Source organism: Paramisgurnus dabryanus, chromosome 6, assembly GCF_030506205.2.
Source record: "Paramisgurnus dabryanus chromosome 6, PD_genome_1.1, whole genome shotgun sequence".
Lineage (NCBI taxonomy): Eukaryota > Metazoa > Chordata > Actinopteri > Cypriniformes > Cobitidae > Paramisgurnus > Paramisgurnus dabryanus.
The window spans coordinates 43,465,068-43,483,098 of record NC_133342.1 but is presented as its reverse complement, the minus strand read 5'-3'; positions in this window follow the sequence as shown (position 1 = coordinate 43,483,098).

Here is an 18,031-nt window from a genome sequence, read left to right as displayed (position 1 = left end):
ATAAATTCAAGCTGTTTCAATGACCTGTACATGTATATTTTCAAAAACTTCCCAGGGCCTTGAATTTCACCCCAGATTCACAAACTTTCAAGGACCCGTGGGAACGCTTCATCTGTTAATAGTGTCATATGTCAGGATCACATTTCACTGCTAGTAATCAGTTCACATTTTTTACTGAATTGTAGAGTTTGAACATTCTTTCAATGCCAGAGAGCAGCGATTTCAAAACATCACATACGTCTGGGCTCTTCCCTGTAGGCTAGTGGTATCTCATTTCCATGGGGAATATTTTACCCCTATGTTTTGCCACTCTGTTTTGAATGACATGGTGTAGGGGTAAAACACAGGAGAAGGGTAAAAACAGAGAAATGGGATTGGGATTAAATCTACATTGTTGTTTGCAGTAGGTCCTACCTTCCCGCGCCCAGTGCCCCCTCTTCTGTCTGGCGCAGCCCGCAAATGGTTGGCCATCAGTCTTCCAATGAAAGCTTCGGTGATGCCGGGTTGTGACTTCTGGATTGCATCTGAAAAATGTTAACAGCAATCGCCATTTATCTTGCACATACTGATCAAAATAAAAATCATGTAGAGAATAGAGCTATAGGTGATGTATGTGCATAAATAGAAAATATAATTACCTATCATGACTCTATAAAGTTCCATTCTTCTGAATGCCAGCTTGTTACCAGTCCCATCCATGTTCATAATGGACATGAGGCTATTTGTGAGCACTCTGTAAATAAAAATGGGAATAAACAAAGTTATACATGCTGTACAGTAGGGCTGTGTATCCCCAACAGTTTTCTGATACAATACGTATCCCGATACAGGGCCACGGTACTGTATGGATCACGGTACAAGACCATTTTGAATTACATTTTTGTTCAGAATTTACTAATATTATTATTTGTTTATTGTACATTGAATAAGCAGTGTTGTAACAGTTGTGATTTTGCCATTCATGTATTAGCTTTTGGGGGAACTTGTAAAAAGACAAAATCTCAAAAGCTACAGTACATAACTCATGTTGTTTTAAAGCAGTTTTACAAAGATAGTGCCTTACTCTAGGTATTATATTCTTTTCTCATTTAAAGGTATAGAGGAAGATTTTCTTATTCCGGGTGGATCATCTAGACCAGGGGTGGCGAACGTCGGTCCTGGAGAGCCGCAGCCCTGCAGTTTTTAGCTCCAACCCTGATTAAACCTCACCTGTCTGAAGGTTTCTAGTAACTCTTTAGACCTTGATTACCTGTTCAGGTGTGTTTGATTAGAGCTGGAGCTAAACTCTGCAGGACTGCGGCTCTCCAGGACCGACGTTCGCCACCCCTGGTCTAGACTATTGGTCATCCCAGTTGTCAATCATTCTGGTAATATGTTGACGTAAGGCCATCGTACGTGCTCATCTCTAGGTTTACTTTCTGCACATGCGCACATTTAGGTGTATATGTGTGGTGGCCTACGGCTTCAGTCATTCATTGAAGCTCACATTCTCACCATGTTTTTTCAAAATGTCTGAGGGTTGCAAGAGAAAAGTGTCTACGAATTGTATGACAAGAAGAGAAAGGCCTCTGAAAAAAGAAACAAGACCAGGGTTTTTGGGAGACTATTTTACACGCTGGCGTGCTCTAAAAGCACAGGTTGGGCTTCCCATGCAAATTTTCTACCCGACAGGTAAAGTTTGTCATGCTTTTTGGAGAAATCTATTTAAAATCACTCCTAGTAAAAGTTGATCTAAGCTATGATTAGCAATGCTACCCCTGGCACAAGTCACAAACCGCACACACACGGTAAACATGCCAACAGCAACTTGTAAACAGAGCGAAGAGAAGAACTAGGCTCCTGCATGCTCTCTCTCTCTCTCGTGCACGCGTTTAATAGGCGTTCCCTCTCTGGAGCAGGTAGTGTTGCGCATGTGCATTTGTATTAAAGTGGAAGGGGCGGTTCTTTTCAAAAATTCGGGAAAATCTTCCGCTATACCTTTAATTCTTCTATTTCTATATAAAAATCAGGTTAATATTTGACCGCTATAGTTTGAAGTTGCTCTATATCTGTTGTCCTACCTAGACACACACTTTACACCTGCAGCTTTTTGTCGTGTTTCTTCCCAAATGTGTGAGTGTATTATAAAAAAGCGATAATAAAACAGCCCGCACTTCATTGAATGTGAAATGCATGCAGTAGCTTTATTATGGAGTGCTTACAAGAGGACGTGCAGTCTTTTTTTGTGCAACAATACTTTAATTTTATAGTTTTTTTTGCAGCAGTTTAGGATAAGATATCCACGCTAACTTTATCACTCGCCCTTTGCAGCAATTTAGGTTAAGATATCTAGGTTTTTTAACTCATTGAGAGAGAAAGAAAGTATGTGGAACACGCAGACAAGAGAAGAGTGTCTCATCGTATCTAGCTTTTACTCTGACTGTGAATAAGCTAATTTCACAAAATGTTGGCGTACTCATTTAAGGGGAAAAAAAGAGTCCATACATTTTAAGATATTAACAGCACCAACTTTAGAGACTGACCTTTTCATCACATTGTTGACATTTTCCCGCAGAGTAGCTCCACCAATTTTTGACATCTGAGCTGTCTGAAGAAAGAATTTAGCGATTATGCAGAAATGTATATGATGTACAATAATATGTGAATAAGATATTATATATCTGTTGGCAAAGGTGTGTTTTCCTTTTTAGTAGTAACCTACCATGAGTTTTCGTTTTTCCTCGCTGGTTAGCTCTCTGTTAAGCTGTTGAAGCTGGTCTACAGAGTCGATCAATTCTAAGTGGAACTGGGAATGCGGAGGCTCATAAAAACGGCCAACTTCAGAGAGCTTTGCTCTCATGTCAGCTAGCAAGTACAGCACCCGCTTTTGGAACTCTGAATGTCAGACCAAAGAGAACAATATCACATCATATTCTGTACAATAATTTTCAATGCAGCAGCTATTTTTGTTCAGAACACACTTACTTTTCTCTGCCATTGGGAAGACATCTTCTCTATGGTAAGATCTGTGGTCTCTCTCCTGTCTTGGCGTTTCCATGATCCTGGACCTTGATCGATTGTATGGTCTTTCTCGGGTCCTGAAATGATTGTGTGGTCTTTCCAGGGTGCTGGACCTGGAATGATTGAGTGGTCTTTCGGGGGTGCTGGACCTGGAATGATTGTGCGGTCTTTCGAGGGTACTGGACCTGGAACGATTGTGTGGTCTTTCCAGGGTGCTGGACCTGGAACGATTGTGTGGTCTTTCCAGGGTGCTGGACCTGGAACGATTACGTGGTCTTTCCAGGGTGCTGGACCTGGAACGATTACGTGGTCTTTCCAGGGTGCTGGACCTGGAACGATTACGTGGTCTTTCCAGGGTGCTGGACCTGGAACGATTATGTGGTCTTTCCAGGGTGCTGGACCTGGAAAGATTGTGTGGTCTTTTCAGACTCCTGGACCTGGAACGATTGTGTGGTGTGTGAGGTGTTTCCATGTTCAGGGACCTGGAACGATGGCGAGGTGTTTCCCTGATGTGCTCTTGACCAATCACTTGATGGCTGGAACTGGGCGTGGAGCTGGACTTGGATTTTGTTGGTGGCGGTGGCAGGGAGGGTGTGTGAGGTGTTTCTATGTTCGGGGACCTGGAACGATGGCGAGGTGTTTCCCTGGTGTGCTCTTGACCAATCACTTGTTGGCTGGAACTGGGAGCGGAGCTGGACTTCAATTTCTTTGGTGGCGGTGGCAGCATGGGGCCTGTTTGATCGCAAACAGTGAGCAAATATTAAGCAACTGACTTTACTTAGAAACCTGTACATTTAAATGTTGATGTTTAAGTTTAGGATATATGGCTCTTGACCAATCACTTGATGACTGGAACTGGAAGCGGAGCTGGACTTGGATTTCTTTGGTGGCGGTGGCAGGGAGGGGCCTGTTTGATCGCAAACAGTGAGAGAATATTAAGCAACTGACTTTACTCAGTAAACTGTACATTTAAATGTTGATGTTTAGTTTAAAGCGGAAGTCCACCCTAAAACAACATTATGGTCCAACACTAAATTTCATCACATATATGTAGTTGAATGTGATGCCATCAAATGTTCTAACTCCATATCAAAAATTAAAGCTTTTAACTGCTACAGTCAAATCACCGGAAGAAAAATGCACGCCTACATAATTCTGAACGTTCTAAATGGGGGCGGGTCTTGAGGCGAGATAATTGACAGTAGATGATAACGTTCTTTTATTGACAGCTGCACATGATGAGCTAACATTAGCTTGCTTTGCTCGAGTTCATAATAACAACAACATGAAAATAACTTTCTATGTAGTATGTTTACAGTAGTTACGAAAGTACTGGCTGCATATTCACATTTTCGAGGAATCTGTTAGTTCATGTGTCAGCTGAGGGTCGCATTGATGTAAAAACTCCCCACTGTGGCCTGAATTTGTTGTCCTTACATCCACATACTGCACAGGTTCTAGTCATCTTTTATAGAGGGTTTTTGTGATTTCCCCTTCAAAGACGGTAAAAGCGGAGTTACACTTTGGTTGGGTTCGTCTGCCGGCTAACTTCAAGTTGACTAGAGTTGATTTGAGAGCAGGTTGAGCGGTAAAAGAAGTTATTAGGCTTGTTCAACTTCATGCTGCACCGCAAGAATAGACAGCCTTATGATGTCAAAGTACCGTGAGAGCGATTTGCAAAATCATTCGGAGGAGTTTGGTTTCAAATCGCTCTCGTGGAACCTTGACGTCATACGGCTGTCTGTTCTTGCGGCGCTGCATGAAGTCAAACAAACCTGAAGGCTGCATCGGTCATTAGTGGGTTGAGCTAATGATTCGGTTTCGCGCAGTGCATTCTGGTTAATTGAGTCCATTAAAGACCGTTACAAAAATTAGGCTTCAACACACTATCAATCTTATAATCCAAATCGTGAAAATTTTTTCCTCATGTAAAATGCTAAATGAAAATAAATTACTTGTGATAACAGGCTAAAATGTCTAAAGTTTAATACCACTTTAACATATATGGCCAACTTGGCCTACTTACCATGTCCTGATGAATTTGCCTCAGAACTTAACTGTTCATTCGATGGGGTATCATCAATTGCTTCATCTTCATCATCTGTGTAACATATGAAACAGCCACCTTAATCGCACTTACAGTACTAAAAGCTTCCTTCTTAGAAGTCTCAGTGTTAAACACAAACTATTTTGGACCTGCTACACAACTGTTTCATTATCATACCTTGAACAAAGTCATCAAATGTTTTTTTTTTCAAAATCCTCTTGGGCTTAGATATGGCCAGCTCATCACCACTACCCTCAGCCGCTGTCGAGAAGTTGTATAACTCGCACTCATCCCTGTCCACTTGAATGAATGAAAACCATGCATCAACAATAATGGTTATAAAATGATTATGATAAATGATTATAAGCAAGTCTTATTACAGCAACGTACATTGACTTACTTGATGTTAATTTTATCTTTATGAGAGGAAATTTCCTCCACTTTTCCTCAGGCTTTCGCATCTCTTTCATTGCTTTCAATGTGTCGATGCCAGGTGGCCAGTACACCATATCATCAAGCACCCAGGACTTTGGGATGACTCCTTCCTCTTCTTTAGTTCTCTCCCTCCAAACAGCCCGAACCCACATGACAAAACCTTTACAGTGAGGGAATATATAGATTTTTAATCTGGATCCAGGCAAGTTCAATTATGAAAACTCTAATGTACTACTACATTGTTGTGCTTATCTATACTTTTCAATGTTACCGACTGAGGCAGAAGGCAGCTTGGCACTGGAGGCTGAGGCAGGACAGAGCTGGAGGATGAGTGGGTGGCAGCACAGTGGTGGAGGCTGAAGCAGGAGGGTGAAGACAGTGGTTAAACACTTGCGAACTGAAAAAGGGCTGAAAAGGTGACATTTGTGAACTAAATCAATGTAGAAAGAATGTAAAAAAAATAATATTTCAGCTCGTAAATTAAGCATTCTCCTGTACTTTGAGCATAAAATAATTGGAAAAGAAAACATTAACATTATATGCCCATAGGCAGTGCTGCAAAGTATTCAAGAATGAATATTTAACCTTATTATATTATAGACTGTTATATTATAACAGCTGTTTTGATTTAAGCTGTTTTGCTCCTATTTGGATGGAGAAACTTCTGTATCAATTCTAGTATAAAATTATGTATCTGTTTTACATGCATTTACTACATACATACATACATACATAAATGCAATACCATGTATGCCGCTAAAACAGACCAAACTATGTAAATGTTGACAACCTGTTTTAAATCCTAATCCTGATCTATGGAGTGGACACTTACAGTTCAACTTCGTTCTACTCCATGTAGCATAGGAAACAGAATATACCCAGAGTTGATTGCATCACGTTTGGGCGGCAGGCAGACAACTTTACGGTGTAACTTGTCCCTTGTGATCAGTTGGCGCTTTGCTCTGCTGAGGTCTTTAACACGGGCAATGTTAAGTAGTCTGGAATCACAGGGGTCATCAAAGAAACTCTCTGTGTCATTATGGTGTATCACATCACAAACCAAAGAGCCATCTGAACGTTTTTCCTTTACAAAGGCAAAATTTTCGTTGTCCAGAAGGAAACAGCCATCCCTTAATGTGGTAGATACACGAGTGAACGTGTCTTTGGCTACACTCCTGTGTTTCGTTGACCTCTCTAGCTCTGTTAAGCGTTTGGCAACCTGGGCAATAGGATTTTGACTTTGCCTGACCAGTTTCTTCAGTGTCTGGAGGTAATTTTCAAATGGAAAGCTTGAAATATTATTCAGGGAACTTTGGAAATGCTCAACATCGTCTGGCAGGTGGGTCAGAGAGTGTACATTGTACACAGCAAAGGTTTTCCCATAAATCTCTTCAGACTTTTCCACGAAGTACACAGTCAAATCTCTGGCATACCCTAAATACTCGTTTCGCAGCACATCATCAGAGTTTAACAAAATTGACATGATGACTGTGAGTGCAAGAAAATGCTTGTAGAAAGTAGGTGAAAGAACATCCCTCAAAACAACTGGTCCTGAGTAAAGGAGGAACTGTCTAAATTCTGTGGCCTTCCACCTGTCAAGTTCCTGCAAACCCCTTGGCTGGCGAGCAAACTCCCTTGGCAACTTTCCATTCAATGATTTTAGATGATCCGAAATCCTGCTCCTTTGTTGAAATGACAACCTGCATGTATTAGGCCCTTGCTTCATGAAATGCAGCATTCTCCGAACCACACCCAAACAGACCAAGTGCATGTAGTCCAAGGCAAACCCATTGATACATGAGATTCCTGCAACAGTCAGTGGAGATATCTGAACTTGATGATTTGTATATACCCACTGATGGAAACTGTCTTCAGTCCTTGGAACAGCACCTGGTTCTTTGGCTCCAAGAACAACCCTTCCTTCATAGGTGCCTCTGATAGTGCATCGCTCACAAGAATGATAACTATTGTGATTCTTAATGCACTTTAAGAATGCCCTGGCAGGAGCATCACATATGAATGCTTTTACAGACAGTTGAAGTGCTTTGCCTCCATGAATAATGCCATCTTGCTGCAACTGCTGCAACTCCTGGAGAAAGTCACTTAAGTACTCTTCCACTGAATTTGGTTTAGCAACTCCACAGTAGAGGGCCACAATGAAAGGAGCAAAGTCATGAAAGTTGCAGAGTATGGGCCACATTTGCAAGTTGGAGGATTTAAAAAGGGGAACACCATCAATGTTAAAGCACAAATGTAGGTGCTCAACGATTCCTGGATGCTGAGCCAACACTTTTAATATGCCAGAAGCAACACCAAAGTAGGCATAGTGTCCACCACATTTTTCAACTGTTGCCACTTTCTTTGGTGTTTGCAACAGTGTTCGGGAATCCTTTGGGAGGCGATGTCCTTGTCGCCTAAGGATCTCCAGCATCTCATTAAGAGCAGTTCGCTTGCAGCTGTTCTTAGTGGCCCAGGCTGCAAGCTCTTCACCCAGATCAGGAACGGTTTCTTCTGAAGACTCATCAGACAGAATTTGGGTTTCGGAGTCAGACGATAGCACCAAATCAATATCTGAATGATCAGGTGACAATGTAGGTGACAAAACCTCCTCATCCACACTCCCCAGCATTTCATCTTCCTCACTCGAAGTCTCAGCCAGAGCAAGGACTTCAGCATTTCGTTTCCTCCAGTTCCTTAAATATGCCATCACACTGCAGCGATGCTGCAAGACATGTTTTAATTATAGAACAATTTAGTAGTGCTGGGCAGTATTCGGTTGTTAAGTCTGACGTCATCATGTTCTTGCACGTCCACTCTGAATGCAATTTTGCATAAATGCATAAGAGATAGACACATTCTTTAAGGTTATTTCTATTTGTCATGATATTGATATATGAACTGTTGTTGTCATGAAAGCCCCGTTGCGAGCATGTGCATTCTTCCGAGACTAAACTGTCCGGGTGCTGCACTGCTCTAGTTGAATTTAGATTTCCCCCTGAAAATATCACGTTAAAGGGATAGTTCACCCAATAATCAAAATTCTGTCATTATTTACTCACTCTTATGTTGTTACAAACCGCATAAATGTCTTTGTTCTGATGAACACAAAATAAGATATTTTCAGAAATGTTTGTAACTAAATCATTCATGGACCCCATTTACTTAGATAGTATTCTTTTTTTCTACTATGGAAGTGAATGGGGTCCACAATCGGTTTGGTTACAAACATTTCTCAAAATATCTTCCTTTGTGTTCATCAAAACAAAGAAATGTATACCGGTTTGTAACAATTTGGATATAAAGTGTTTCAATACTACAATATATGGTGTAAAAACGTCTGAGTGCTGCCCTCTTCAGGTTGAACGGTGGCTACTGCAGTTGAATTTTCCTATTGGATGTTGGGTCCAAAAAATAACTTGTGACGTAAGCAGGTTCAAGCTCACCATGCCCTTGTTACGATCTCACCACACACTTGGTACGAAGTTTAGTTCGTCCCTTCTATCTCTGTTGGGATCTGCCCACTTTTCTTGCATTTTTCAAATATTGCCAGTGGGTGGAGTCAGGCTTTGACCAGGGGTTTAGTTACGCTTTAAAGTAGTTTATTTATATAACAAGCAAAATAAACAACACATAGATTACATAGGAACGCAAATAATTTTTAATGAGGTATTTGTTTAAGAGTTCAGTTTCAGCAACTAGTCAGACCATTAAACAAACAGAAACCGGAAGTACAGTTTGGACCAGATGCTTATCCCGTCACCGCACATGCGCTCCATGAAACGGTGTATAGAACAGGGGTTTTCAAATTGTGGGTCACTGCGCACAATTGCATCACTGGGTTGATAACCTGCTGTTTCAAACATTAAGTAAAAAAGTAATCCAGACAGTCCTGTTTATGACTGTCACTGTTTAAAAATTTGTGATTGAATCTCTATTATGGTGTGGGGGGGGGGTTGAGGCGCATGGGGGCACCTAGATATTTGAATATATTCGGATACATTGCATGATATTCAATATCCGTTCGAATTTGATTTTTCTCAAAAGTGACAGCCCTAGTATATGGATGGCTGCAATTGCAACTTACCTCTTATTCAAATCTGTGACAGCTTTCGGTGCTGGTACGCTGAAAAAAACTGAAAAAAAAATCACATGCTTAGGAAATCATTTTACATTCAATCATTGTTAATTTAACTCCTTGTTAAAATAAACACTTCTTACAAAATTGTACAATTCAAGTGTTATTAGTCATAATATGGATAATTTATTACCACTACAAGAACATACATTTGATCTGGTGTATTTTCATGGGCTCAGGATTGGATGGGAGTGACAATTTATTCCCGTGTCACTAATGTGAACCACCAATGTTCACATACATGCACGCACACACACATGCACACACAAAAAAAGATATTTTCAGAAATGTTTGTAACCAAAACTGTTTGTGGACCCCATTAACTTCAATAGTAGGATAAAAGAATACTATGAAATTAAATGGGGTCCACGACCGGTTTGGTAACAAACAGTTCTCAAAATATCTTCCTTTGTGTTAATCAGAACAAAGACATTTATGCGGGTTTGTAACAACACGAGAGTGAGTAAATGATGACAGATTTTTCATTTTAGGATGAACTAGTCCTTTAAGGCAAGACACTACAAGTGAATAGGATAAAAATTTAACTAGCAGATATCACCATGAAACTTTCCCAGTTGATTACCTATATTAAGATGCGAAAAAAAATTTATTACAAGTTTTTTTGTAATTTAATGTTTAATTAAAGAATTAGAGATTCAATCACAAATATTAGGCAATATCTAATTAAATATGCACTAATTTAAATACATTATACATTTACAGGTTTTTTACAGACGCAAGAACACATTTCTCAATACTTTTGCAAAACTCTTACAGTTTTTCTCAGTCGCTTTGGTGCATTTCTCACATCACTATTTACATCTGCACAAAAGTTAATGCAGTTCTCAAAACAATTAGTACAAACTGCAAAACCTAGTTGATAACCTGCAAAAGCGTGTCACTTGCTCAAAATGGATAGGTCATTCCTCAAAAGCAAGTATTCATTTCAATGAAAGTGTCAGTCTCATCAAAATGAAAAGTCCTGACACCATTGTTTAAGAACAAGATAGTCAAATGGCTTTGTCATGTTTTCATTATGACAGTTTACTCTATAAATGTTTTCCAATGCAAAAAAGTCAAATCTTGGTGACACTACCTGAAAATGCTCAAGACAGCACTATGTACTATTTGCACAGCTATTTGAAAAATACAGTAAAGTTATACATTACAGATTTAGTGAGGTAACTGAGTACAAGACACTGAATATGTATGTTTCACATTTTCACTGCATGCTCTTTGCAATTCTAATTTGTTCACAGCATTGTGCAAAAGAAAAAAATACACCCTTATTTACAACAAACATAACTTCTTTTGCGTAGAGCTGTGCACAACTGTAAACAATATTGCAGTACATATTGGAACTGAACATACAACATACATAGTACTGTAACCATTCGTGCACATGCAGACTTTTCTCTCTGTCTGGCCACATAAATTCAGAAATTGTTCAATTTAGTTGACATTTTCAGGGGAAAAAAGATTTTAAAAAATTATTTTGACAACTTGTTCAACATCTTTGTATGTAATGAATCAAGCAATGAAATTAGGACTATTAGTTTTATATGGAATGACTATTGAGCATTCACAAGTATAGTTAATATTGACTGACATGAGATAAGCAAATGATAATGTTATAAAACAGCAGAGAATTGTATGAAAGCAATTGATGCATGACTAAAAGCATTTGCAAGTTGTTCGAATGAATGAGAAACAGCTACTATGATGTGCACAAATGACTAAATGTTGTGGAAGTTGAACTAACTGTTGTGCAAATGTAAATAGAGATGTGAGGAATGCACCAAAGCGACTGAGAAAAACTGTAACACGATGCAGAGTCCTGCACGGGTCCATTTTTGGTGACCCATCCCGCCCGTACCCGCAAAGTTAACCACAAGATCCGACCCCGTCACCCGTGATAAGATCAAAATTAAATCCGCACCCCCCCCCAGACCGGTTAATATGCTATGGAACCTGATAACTATACACAAATAGACACATTAATGAAAAAATAACAAGTTAAATTACAACCTACCTACACAACCCCTGCTGTGCTCACGTTCCCAGCTTCCGGCTATCAAATGGAAAAACTTTATGAAACTCCTGCAAAGCTCGCTCCAACTAGTCTAAGATAAGCATAGCGTACCCGACCAGTTCCAGGACTCTGTGACACGATGCGGCGCGGACGCGCCTGAAAAAAAACCAGCGCGTCGCTTCCATTATGAGCGCGCATACCGCGCGCCTACATTTGAAATAACGAACTTAAGACGCGATATGTGAACCGCCCCTTACTTTCACGACTGGCTGTAGATATAAAAAAGAAAATTACCATATTTGGAACAGACAGCAATGTACAGCATGTGATGACGGGACCGTGCAATGATGGCGGAGCTGCACATAATCAGATTATGCAGACCGCTACGATTACACACACATAACGTTACATGCACTGTTGAAATCATACGATGGCATACAGTATAAAAGGTCATACTGATTCCATCATACCGGAACATTTACGTTACATTAACGTCGGGTTAAGCTAGCTCGCTCAGGTAAAGGCATAATGGCTGTGAAATTATTCGACAAAATTCGGAAAATTACACCCATTAAAAATTAAGTAGCCTGTGTATAAGATGGTGTATTGACATAATAACAACAATAGCATACTAGCTGGTTACTTACCAGGATTTGGACGTGAAAATCTTTGCAGTTGTAATAAGACAGTGTGTCATGTAGGCAGTGACTGAGCCAGATGTGAGAGCGGTTATGCAGAGCTTATACTTTCCCGCGCGATATGGCCAGGATGTGACGTCTCTTTGTAGTCAATTTGTAGTCCATGATGATTATTTTAAAAATCAGCTTTAATATCAGATTCAATTTACCTTTTATAGTATATGCACTTATAGATCTGCTGTAATTTTAAACGTGAACTAAATGTAAACATGCTAGGATTTAAATAAATAAAAACACACATGCAAAATACATAGACTTCAATATGTTTAAAATGAGTCCCATTTACAATGAGTAATAAATATACTTTTTCAGACATTGTTTTGACATAAATTTCACATCAATTTGACGTCTTATTTCCTTACATCAAATCAACATCGATTTAATGTCAATGATATTGACCTGAGATATAGAGACCAGAAAAAACATGTCAGACTGAAACCTTTGTTGGGCCTCTTTACAACCACAAGGAAATAATTACAAAATATAATGATAATATGCATATTCATGCACTTCATACATGGTGGTCAAAATCTTGACTATTTGTTGATGTCAAATTGACGTCAAGGTGCCCGCTGGGCAGTAGACTTTAATATGGCATCAATGGCAAAAAACATCTCCCCTTAGAATGCTTTTGGTATCGCCTATTTACAAGGAATATTTCAGTCAGAAGAATTTTTTTCACTTTAATCCATGTTTTTAGATTCATCTTCTTGGCACAACGCCAAAGTTCACCAGAGTTCACGCGGGCACCGAATCATGCTCACATATGAGGTAAAATTTAATGCAAAAATCTGTTCCTCTAATAATTTTATATAAACATATTTTTTTAAATCATTATTGAACATTAAAATCAATCATGTGGCTATAGCTTATGTCATTTTCGTTGTTTATGTACTTTATAGATTTAAAATTACATTAATTTTATAGGATAATGCAGTTGTTGTGCAAAATGCAGTAATGACACAATTAAACAAGTCATTAAACTAAACGTAAATAAACAAAACATGCCATTTCAGATGTAAATATGATACTAATATGTCATTATTCCGATTGAATAGTATTTGATATGAAAGTTAGTCAACACTTTTATTTTGGATATTTTGCATGAAGGCAGGGGCGCTCAGATTGTTAGAAATGTAAGTGCCATGGAAAAGACTGAAAGCTCTATAATATTTCGTTTGTGTATGCACAAATTTCTGTGAACTGTGCACACTGTGCCCCCTTTAAAAAAATTGGTGCATGACGCCCCTGGCGCCACATTAAGTTTACCCACGAGTTTAACAAACCCTTTGTATCAGCAACTGGCCTGATTAGCATAGCAGTCAAAAACGGGACGCGGGTGATCACGTACGTGAGAAATAATTGACCCCCAAAATACAGGACCCCTAATCGCAAAGACATTCTTATCCCAAGAACTGTAAGGCTTGCCAATCTTCATCATTTCGCTAAGCCAAGTCAATCTCCATTGGTCTTTTACACCTTGATCCATCGCCAAAACATCGGAGCCTTTCTGCATTATAAGTTTGTCCATGCTAGCTGAAATAAAGATTTACCTCAGCTTAACGTGATACAGCCAGAAAACTGCGTAGTGATTACAGAACACTTAAAGTGGAGAGAGGAACGTGATTTGGCTCCACTCCAAGCTTTGATCACATCCAACTTAAAAAAGGTGAATACACGTCGTCTTTATGAAAAGTGAATTTAATAATTTTGCAATTGACGGAAATCCGTCTAGGGACGGAAAACTTTAATCCATGTTTTGCATCATTGAAAGAAGAAGTTCTATATCTTTGTTGAGGGGGTGAGACTACAAACACCCCTTTTCTCGGTCAATTAGGCACCAAATTGTAAATGTTTGTTACATTTCAACAACAAATATGACACACTTTCAATAAAGATTAATGTTTCTACGGGTGAAATGTTCCTTTAAGATGTTTTAACATTAGATTTAGTCCGAGAGCTTTCTGTCCCCTTTATTGAAAATCTATGTACAGTTTCCATGTCCAGAAAGGTAATAAAAAAACATCATCAAAGTGGTCCATGTGACATCAGTGGGTCAGTAAGAATGTGTTGAAGCATCAAAAATACAGTTTGGTCCAAAATAGCAAGAATTACGACTTTATTCAGCATTGTCTTCTCTTCCGGTTCAAGCGTAAAGTCACGTGACTGAAGTGACGCTGCTGACCTGTCCCTCAGACATTTTTTTTTTTTAAACTTATAGCGTGCATCTCCCCAGACTGTAAACAAAGGTCGGGCACACAAAACAAAAGAAAAATAAAAGAAGCTGGGGCGGAACAAATAACAGTCAGCCGCATCGTACGTCAGCCACATCACTGACTTTATGCGGCGCCGCAGTCAGATGACCTCAAAGTACCGCAAAGTTCGACTCGCTCTCGCAGAACTTTGACGTCATCTCTCTGTCAGTTCTTGCAGCGCAGCATGAGTCCAAACACATAAATTACACAGAGCTCTTTGAATTCGTTATATAATTGGCAACATGTTTTGTCTATCAATATTTTCCATGAAGCCATTGGCTGATGGAGGAACGAGTGAGCGATTGGTTACATCCCTAAAGGACTTCACGTTTTCGACAGTGCTTTGTTTTCGGATTATCTATTATACTACCTCCCTATTTTAAATACAAACTTTGAAGGCGGGTTCATGTGTTTAACTGAACGTAAATTACCGGAGTGTAATCTGATATACCCTTACAGGTTACGATGTAAATAGTCCTCAGATTGTATATTATATTGTATTACCAGACGTTCATGTGAAATCTGATGTAAACAATAGACTATATATCTATATTTCACAGATTATACGCATTTGTGGACAAAAATCATTGGATGATTCACACATCTGAAACAGACTGGATTCGACTTGTGATCCCCACAAAGGTAAAAGTCCTGTTTATTTTTGCATGTTGTCATTCGGACTTCTGTCATAAAATACTACATATGATGCTAGAACGTGTATCTCAAAACGGCTTTACAAGGGGTATGGCTTAGCTAAATGAGATGTAAATGAGCCCTATTGTCTCTCCAGGCAGGGAAAAGGGAAAAGTGTAAACTTTTTTTTTCTCAAATTTCTCTGCATTCTCTTTCTTGAATGTGTTACATTCAAATGGCCAGAACTTCTACTAATCTTATCAGATCCATGTGTTACACATCTTTGGAAAGCTTAGAAACTGCACTTTCAGAATATGTGAATAACTCAAAATGCCCCAAATCCGACTTGTGTCACTACTTTCCGTGATTGGTCACCTTTATCCAAATCCATATTAAGACGCATGTCGATGGTGTGTTAACTGACCAACCACAACTGTTATTACCGTTTTTCTCTGTTGCTTAAACACATTTCTTGAAACTATGCCTCTTATTCGTAAAACAGTAAACACAATTCCATAAAATTTTGATAATGTATTGTACCACCCCTCCTCCACTGCCGAGTTAGAAGTGACATTGTCGAGCTGAGCGTTTTACCCAAAAGTTTAAAACTTTTTGGCTTTCACCAGCTGCTGGCAGTTTTAAAAAAAGCTTCTATGCTTTACTAGATGCAGTAAATCAAGTTACTTTTATTGGTAACTTCAATGTAGAACATTGAAATGTATTATTATGTAGCAGTTTTGGCAATAGTTTTGAACCAAGATGTGGACTAGAAAGTTGCATGGCACTGTTACATGATTTTTAAGGAAAACCTTGATGAATTCCTCCTGATTATACAGTAAGGAACCCTCCAATCGTGCAGGGTAAGGGGCTAATCACACAAAACACGCTTTAAACGCTTGGAAACGCAAGGCGCGACCCACTGCCTTTTATAAAAAAAGCTTTTTATATTGCTAAGCAACCACTGAGTCAGCTGTCTGGTCAATCAAATATTGAAGTGTGAGCGCTCTTTTGCTGTAAACTGTCATATTAGCAGAAACTTTAAAAATAGAGCGCTTGCTCTGACCTTGTTTGAGGGTGAGAGGTGCACAAACATGCAGGAGAGAGTAAGCGAGTGGAGTCCGGTTCTTCAAAGCAACTGTAAACTTCCCTCACCACAACGTAAGGCCCGCCTCTTCCCTCATTCGATTGGACAATGGAAAGACGTAAATGACGTTGGGTGTTTCTCCGCTCCTTCAAAAGCGCGTGCTGCGGCTGGCTGCAAAAACCACAAGGCGCTCGGCGCGCATAAACAGCGCGCAAACGCCCCCTGCCCATAGAATATCATTCATAAAAGGCGCCTGCAACTGCCATAAATGCTTTTGGTGTGATCAGCCCCTACGCAGTTTGACCTACGCCACTGTACTTAAACGTTAATTGGACCAAATTAGTCTCTACAAGGGGTCTTCTTTAATGTATAGCATGGCTTTTTTTGCAAGTTTTCCTTCATCTGGTGAAAAATTTAAAAGTCTTATTTTCAGTATCAAAACTGAGTTATCTTGTGTGTTTAACTACTTCGTATTTATAGGATTTATGTGTTACCCATTTATTTTTTTTACATTTGAATAGTCTAAAGAACCTTTTCCATCTACAAAGGTCTTTTTGTGAGAAGTTATTTTTAGAACCAAACAGCCAAAAATAGTTCTGCTATGGCAAGCTGAAGCACCTTTAATTTAATAGTGTATAGATTTAAAATAACTGCTGGATGTTTTATCCACAGTTAATTGAATGGTAGCAACCACATAGAGTAGCTTTAACCCTGGAGAACCCACGGGTCAAATTTGGCCAATGCTAATTAATGCTAAGAGAAGGGTTATTGGGTTATCCAGGGTTAAATGATGATTTGGATAGGCATTCAAACACATTAACATGAATAAATCTGATCAGATAGTATATAAAACAGAGACAAACCTCATTCAGAATGGCAGTCTGTAAAGAAAGATCATTCAAGTTGTTATTCCCAACATTGGAAAACTTCAGTCTGACAATCTGTGCTTTAGACAACTTGTCATCTACAGAAAAACAAAGTAAAATATATTCATAAAATAAAAATATAGTAAAACAAATCACAAAGGTTGTTTTATAAGTTTATTAACTCTTTCACCGCCAGCGTTTTAAAAAAAAAGTTGCCAGCCAGCACCAGCGTTTTTCATGATTTGCACAAAAGTTTAATGTCTTCCAGAAAATGTTGTTCTTCAAATATATAAACATATGATATACCAAATGAAAGAACAGACCCTCTGCTTTCAAACAAAAAAAAAAAACCGTTTCATCCTACCTTCAGTGGTTCTTTTGTAATCAGCTTTTGAAAATGGGTAGGTTTCTGCAAAAACACCACATTTTGAGCAAAAAGCAGAGATAATTCCATTTTTGTGACGGACTTTTCATAGAGTTCCCATTCAGAGCGATCTTTAAAACAGACACGGACATGCAGCCGCTTGCCATAAGGCAATACTTCCGGGTTTAAAAAGTTGCGGAAGGGAAGCCACCTAGTGGATAATAGCGGTATTGCGGAAAGACGGAAAAACTTGTCATTGGCGGGGAAGCGTTTTCTCTTGATTGACGAGATATCTCGTCAATGGCGGGGAAAGAGTTAATTGATTTGAGTAGTTGTTTGCTTATTAAAGTAATTTACATTTATGCATTTGGGCGAAACATATTAAAAACATTGCATTTAAGTCATGCTTTTTTAGGTAAGTGTGTTCATTGTGATTCAAACCCATGACATTTGTGCTGATAAGTAATTAATTTGTTAAACTC